Source organism: Rhinoraja longicauda, chromosome 15 (genome assembly GCF_053455715.1).
Source record: "Rhinoraja longicauda isolate Sanriku21f chromosome 15, sRhiLon1.1, whole genome shotgun sequence".
NCBI classification, from domain to species: Eukaryota; Metazoa; Chordata; class Chondrichthyes; order Rajiformes; family Arhynchobatidae; genus Rhinoraja; species Rhinoraja longicauda.
Genome location: NC_135967.1, coordinates 50,638,949 through 50,646,396, shown reverse-complemented (window position 1 = coordinate 50,646,396; position 7,448 = coordinate 50,638,949). Strand labels below are relative to the sequence as shown.

The window sequence follows — 7,448 nt, the reverse complement described above, 5'->3', positions numbered from 1 at the left end:
TTGGCAGATCATGCCCGTGTACACGGTGAGCTTGGCAGATCATGCCCGTGTACATGGTGAGCTTGGCAGATCATGCCCATGTACATGGTGGGCTTGGCAGATCATGCCCGTGTACATGGTGAGCTTGGCAGATCATGCCCGTGTACACAGCGAGCTTGGCGGATCATGCCCCTGTACATGGTGAGCTTGGCAGATCATGCCCGTGTACATGTTGAGCTTGGCAGATCATGCCCGTGTACATGGGCGTAGAGGATTAAGGTGAGAGATTTAAGAGGGACCTCTGGGTAACATTTTCACTCAGAGGGTAGTCCATATCTGGAAAGCTGCCAGAGGAAACTGTGGAGGCAGATATATGGGCAGGAATGGTTGAGAGGGAAATGGGGCAAATGCAAGCTCTGGGACTCACCTAGTATGGACAAGATGGGCCGAAGTAGGAGATTGGTGTACAAACTTAAAGCACACGGTATTGAGGGTTCAGTGTTGAGGTGGATAGAGAATTGGTTGGCGGACAGGAAGCAAAGAGTAGGAATAAATGGGTCCTTTTCAGAATGGCAGGCAGTGACTAGTGGGGTACCGCAAGGCTCAGTGCTGGGACCCCAGTTATTTACAATATATATTAATGATTTGGACGAGGGAATTAAATGCAACATCTCTAAGTTTGCGGATGACATGAAGCTGGGTGGCAGTGTTAGCTGCGAGGAGGATGCTAGGAGGCTGCAGAGTGACTTGGATAGATTAGGCGAGTGGGCAAATGCATGGCAGATGCAATATAATGTGGATAAATGTGAGGTTATCCACTTTGGCAGCAAGAACAGGAAAGCAGAGTATTACCTGAATGGTGGCCAATTAGGAAAAGGGGAGATGCAACGTGACCTGGGTGTCATGGTGCACCAGTCATTGAACGCAAGCATGCAGGTGCAGCAGGCAGTGAAGAAAGCGAATGGCATGTTGGCATTCATAGCAAGAGGATTTGAGTATAGGAGCAGGGAAGTTCTGCTGCAGTTGTACAGGGCCTTGGTGAGACCGCACCTGGAGTATTGCGTACAGTTTTGGTCTCCTAATCTGAGGAAAGACATTCTTGCCATAGAGGGAGTACAGAGAAGGTTCACCAGATTGATCCCTGGGATGGCAGGACTTTCATATGAAGAAAGACTGGATAGACTGGGCTTGTACTCGCTGGAATTTAGAAGACTGAGGGGGGATCTTATAGAAACATATAAAATTCTTAAGGGGTTGGACAGGCTAGATGCGGGAAGATTGTTCCCGATGTTGGGGAAGTCCAGAACCAGGGGTCACAGCTTAAGGATAAGGGGGATGTCTTTTAGGACCGAGATGAGAATGTTTTTTTTCACACAGAGTGGTGAGTCTGTGGAATTCTCTGCCACAGAAGGTAGTTGAGGCCAGTTCATTGGCTATATTTAAGAGGGAGTTAGATGTGGCCCTTGTGGCTAAAGGGATCAGGGGGTATGGAGAGAAGGCAGGTACAGGTTACTGAGCTGGATGATCAGCCATGATCATATTGAATGGCGGTGCGTACAGGCTCGAAGGGCCGAATGGCCTACTCTTGCACCTATTTTCTATGTTTAAAGTGCAGTAGAGCTCTGACAATCTCACCTCTGAGAACAGCACTCCCTCCGGGAAAGGGCAACCACCCACCCCAAAAACAGACAGACACAAAGACAACAGAAGTTTCAAATGTACATTTTATTTCATTTTCATATTAAACATTGAGTGAAGTTTTGTTGTAAATTGAAAGACTGAAATGAAAAGGAACAGCTACAAACCACCGTTACATTGCCTTTAGACAGCCGGCATGTGCCGTGTGTAAACCCAAGCATCTCCCACCATCACCATGCCCTGCGTCACTCCCACTCTGCTACACTCAAAGCAGTGCCAAAAGGAAAGCAAAAATAGAAATCACCAAATGCAAGTGGAAAGTGGCGTGAGTATTGTAAGACTCCGGGCCTGGAGGCACTGTGCGGTGATTATGGATGTGCTCAGCAGTATACAAAGCAAAGTGGTCGGCGTTGTGGAATGCGTGAGCGGAGGATTGTTCTGCTGCGGCCGTGCTCAGGATGACTTCTCCATCGCTTGCTTCTCCTGATCAATCGCTGCAAGAAGAAGAAACAAGTTGAGTTGCCCAATCCCTGCTTGAAGACCAACAGCTGCATGGCAGGTTGTTCACCAAGGATTTACGCATCAGCCTCCCAATGAAGCTCACAAGTCACAGGACCAGAATTAGGCCCCAGCCCATCAAGTGTAGAAACATAGACAATAGGTGCAGGAGGAGGCCATTCGGCCCTTCGAGACAGCACCGCATTCATTGTGATCATGGCTGATCATCCACCATTAGTAACCTGTGCCTGCCTTCTGCCCATATCCCTTGATTCCACTAGCCCCCAGAGCTCTATCTAACTCTCCCTTAAATTCATCCAGTGATTTGGCCTCCACTGCCCTCTGTAGCAGAGAATTCTACAAATTCACAACTCTCTGGGTGAAAAAGTTCCTTCAAACCTCAGTTTTAAATGGCCTCCCCTTTATTCTATAAGAAAATAACTGCAGATGCTGGTACAAATTGAAGGTATTTATTCACAAAATGCTGGAGTATCTCAGCAGGTCAGGCAGCATCTCAGGAGAGAAGGAATGGGTGACGTTTCGGGTCGAGACCCTTCTTTAGACTGATGTCAGGGGGGGCGGGACAAAGGAAGGATATAGGTGGAGACAGGAAGATAGAGGGAGATCTGGGAAGGAGGAGGGGACGGGAGGGACAGAGGAGCTATCTGAAGTTGAACTTTAGATAGAATAGTTAAACTATTCTAAAGTTTTAGAATAAACTATACAGTTTATTCTAAAACTGTGGCGCCTGGTTCTGGACTCGCCCAACATTGGGAACATTTTTCCTCTATCTAGCTTGTCCAGTCCTTTAATAATTATATATGTCTCTATAAGATCCCCTCTCATCCTTCTAAACTCAGTGAAAACAAGCCTAGTCTTTTCAATCTTTCCACATATGACAGTCCCGCCATCCCAGTGATCAATCTCGTGAACCTACGCTGCACTGCCTCAATTACAAGGATGTCCTTCCTCAAATTAGGAAACCAAAACTGCACACAATACTCAAGATGTGGTCTTACCCCGCCATTCAATCATGGTTGATCGACCTTTCCCTCTCAACCCCTTTCTCCTGCCTTCTCCACATAACCCCCACCACCCTTACAATCTGCACTTCAAATATAACCAACGACACATGGTATTGGGGGTAGGTTGCTGGCATGGATAGAAAATTGGTTGGCAGACAGGAAACAAAGAGTAGGGGTTAACGGGTCCCTTTCAGAATGGCAGGTAGTGACTAGTGGGGTACCGCAAGGCTCGGTGCTAGGACCACAGCTATTTACAATATACATTAATGACTTAAAGGGATTAAAAGTAACATTAGCAAATGTGCGGATGACACAAAGCTGGGTGGCAGTGTGAACTGTGAGGAGGATGCCATAAGGATACAGGGTGACTTGGACAGGTTGTGTGAGTGGGCAGATGCATGGCAGATGCAGTTTAATGTGGAAAAGTGTGAGGTTATCCACTTTGGTGGTAAGAACAGGAAGACAGATTAATATCTGAATGGTGCCAAGTTAGGAAATGGGGACGTACAACGAGATCTGGGTGTCTTAGTGCATCAGTCACTTAACGTTATCAAGCAGGTACAGCAGGCAGTGAAAAAAGCTAATGGCATGTTGGCCTTTATGACAAGAGGAGTTGAGTATCGGAGCAAAGAGGTCCTTCTGCAGTTGTACACGGCCCTGGTGAGACTGCACCTGGAGTACTGTGTGTAGTTTTGGTCTCCAAATTTGAGGAAGGGTATTCTTGCTATTGGGGGAGTGCAGCGTGGGTTTACTAGGTTAATTCCCGGAATGGCGGGACTAGCGTATGTTGAAAGACTGGAGAGACTAGGCTTGTATACACTGGAATTTAGAAGGATGAGAGGGGATCTTATTGATACATATAAGATTATTAAGGGATTGGACACGTTAGTGGCAGGAAACATGTTCCCAATGTTGAGGGAGTCCAGAACCAGGGGCCACAGTTTAAGAATAAGGGGGAGGTAATTTAGAACAGAGATGAGGAAAAACTTTTTCACTCAGAGTTGTAAATCTGTGGAATTCTCTGCCTCAGAAGGCAGTGGAGGCCAATTCTCTGGATGCTTTCAAGAGAGAGTTAGATAGAGCTCTTAAGGATAGCGGAGTCAGGGGGTATGGGGAGGAACGGGGCACTGATTGTGGATGATCAGCCATGATCACATTGAATGGTGGTGCTGGCACAAAGGGCCGAATGGCCTCCTCCTGCACCTATTGTCTTCCACAGGCAATGTATTTCAGATTCACCACCCTCCTCATCTCCTTTCTAAAGGAACGTCCTTATATTCGGAGGCTGTGACCTCTGTTCCTAGACTCTCCCACTAGTGGAAACATCCTCTCCACATCCATTACCTAGGCCTTTCACTATGCGGCTAGCTGCAACCTCTCAGCGCCAGAGACCTGGGATCCATCCTGACTTCGGTCGCTGCGTGTGTGGAGTTTGCATGTATTCTGACCACGGGTGCTCCGGTTTCCTCCCACACCCCAAAGATGTGCAGGTTTCTAGGTTAAATGGCCCTCTGCAAAACTGCCCCCAGTGAGTTGGGTGTGGATGAGAATGTGGCGTAACAAAAAACTAACGTCAGCGGGTGAACGCTGGTCAGTATAGACTCAGTGGGCCAAAGGGCCTGTTCTCACCCACCTAATGGCTGGGCATCGGAAAGAAAGATTACATTTTTGCATTGTACTAGTTTAAGTTTTAGTGTCTGAAATTGTATATATTAACTGGATAAGCTGTCAAGACCCAAGCCCAGCTCGTTGGGAATTGGCAGAGGCCACTGCAGAAAATTGTCTGTGGAGTTTGTTTTTATTCTTAATGCAGAATTCTTGTAAATGCGTGGCTGGGATCCAGAATAATAACAGCTGCACAACCTCTGCTACAGAGCAATAATGGGGTGGCAATTAACAGCAGTTCCAGGCAGGCAGGCTGTAGGAGCCTTCCCAAGGACTCGGGATAAAAGGACTGGACAAGCTAGATGCAGGAAAAATGTTCCCAATGCTGGGGGTATCACAAAATGCTGGAGTAACTCAGTGGGTCAGGCAGCATCTCTGGAGAGAAGGAATGGGTGATGTTTCGGGTCGAGACCTTTCTTCAGACTGATGTCAGGGGGACGGACAAAGAAAGGATATAGATGGAGACAGGAAGATAGAGGGAGAACTGGGAAGGGGAAGAGAGGGACAGAAGAACTAACTAAAGTTAGAGAAGTCAATGTTCATACCGCTGGGCTGTAAGCTGCCCAAGCGAAATATGAGGTGCTGTTCCTCCAATTTCCGGTGGGCCTCACTATGAACACTGGAAGAGGCCCATGACAGAAAAGTCAGACTGGGAGGGGGAGTTAAAGTGCTCAGCCACCAGGAGATCAGGTTGGTTAAGGCAGACTGAGTGAAGGTGTTGAGTGAAACGATCGCTGAGCCTGCGTTTGGTTTCGCCAATGTAGAGAAGTTGACATCTGGGTATGTTGGGGAGTCCAGAACCAGGGGCCACAGTCTAAGAATTAAGGGGAGGCCTTAAATTGAGATGAGAAAAAGCTTTTTCACCCAGAGAGTTGTGAATTTGTGGAATTCTCTGCCACAGAGGGCAGTGGAGGCCAATTCACTGGATGATTTTAAAAGAGTTAGATAGAGCTCTTGGGACTAGTGGAATTAAGGGATATGGGGAGACAACAGGCACAGGTTATTGATTGTGGATGATCAGCCATGATCACAGTGAATGGCGGTGCTGGCTCGAAGGGCCAAATGGCCTCCTCCTGCACCTATTTTCTATGTTTTTATGGGATAATAATTGGAGTGTGGGAAGGCAACTCTGAATGAGGAGATCTGTGGAATTCCTCAAATTCCCACAAGCAGGATTAGTTTAGATCACATTCGTTTGAAGATTTGATCAACAACTTTCCCAGAACATAGAATTGTACCGAGAAGAAACAGCCTGTGGCCCACAATATTCACGCTAAACATGATACCAAGTTAAACTAATCTTCTTTGCCTGATCCATGTCCCTCCATTTACTGTACATCCATGTGCCTATCGAAAAGCCTCTTCAATGCCACGATGGTATCTGCCTCCACCGCCATGGCTGTTCCAGGTGTAAACAACTTGGCCAGCACAACTCCTTTAAACTTTGTGCCTCTCACCTCAAAGCAATGCCCGCTAGTATTTGATAGATAGGTGCAGGAGGAGGCCATTTGGCCCTTCAAGCCAGCACCGTCATTGATTGTGATCAAGGCTGATCATCCACAATCAGTAACAGGAGCTGAACCTCCCCCCAACCGGACCCGTCCACGACTCCCTTCACCAACCCGCCAACCGCACCCCAGCACTGGCCCCGGGGCACCACAGCACTGGCCCCGGGGCACCCCAGCACTGGCCCCGGGCAACCCCAGCACTGGCCCCGGGGCCGTGCATCACACCCCAGCACTGGCCCCGGGCACCCCAGCACTGGCCCCGGGGCACCCCAGCACTGGCCCCGGGGCCGTGCATCGCACCCCAGCACTGGCCCCGGGCACCCCAGCACTGGCCCCGGGGCACCCCAGCACTGGCCCCGGGCACCCCAGCACTGGCCCCCGGGGCCGTGCATCGCACCCCCAGCCAAAGCAGAGCGCCGCAGGGTCCTGGAAACCTGCGATTTGTAACAGCATCTGCAGTTATTTTCCTACACTAGGTAAAATGCAAAGTCGCTGTGAATCTCAGCAGGTCACCGACATGAAATAATAACTCTCCCCCCCTCAGATGCTGCCCGACCTGATGAGGACACACACACACACACACGTACACACGCGCACACACACACACGCGCACACACACACACACGCACTCTCGCACGCGCACACTCACACACGCGCACTCACACACGCGCACACTCACACACGCGCACACTCACACACGCGCACACTCACACACGCGCACACTCACACACGCGCACACTCACACACGCGCACACTCACACACGCGCACACTCACACACGCGCACACTCACACACGCGCACACTCACACACGCGCACACACCCGCTTGTGTTGGCAGATTGGTGCTCTCCTTGGTGGTTGTGTGCTTTAAAACTGTTCCTTTTGAACGTCTTCACCGCCGACATGTCCACCTTCTGATCAGCATCTTGCTTGTCTGGCATCTTCTTCGCTGTTTGCTGATACAAAGTAAAAACAAAGTTCTCCATTGAGAAAACTAGAGGAGCAGACAGCAAATGGCAGCTCGGAGACACAACAGCAGGGAGTAAATGTGTGCGTGGATCAAGAAAAGAGTGCAGGAAAGTGTGCAGGAAAGTGGATGTTTTGGTTTAGTTTAAACATTATTTAGCTGAAGGCAG

General features: G+C 49.1%; 1 long non-coding RNA gene across 1 annotated transcript; it reads right to left on the bottom strand.

Moving 5' to 3' along the window:
- Positions 1–1,685: 1,685 nt before the first annotated feature.
- On the bottom strand, positions 1,686–7,442 carry LOC144600464 (uncharacterized). Its single transcript, XR_013548140.1, has 2 exons — positions 7,135–7,442; positions 1,686–2,111 (listed from the first exon to the last, which is right to left on the bottom strand). It is a non-coding gene; the product is annotated as an uncharacterized LOC144600464 (long non-coding RNA).
- Between the last annotated feature and the right edge of the window lie 6 nt (positions 7,443–7,448).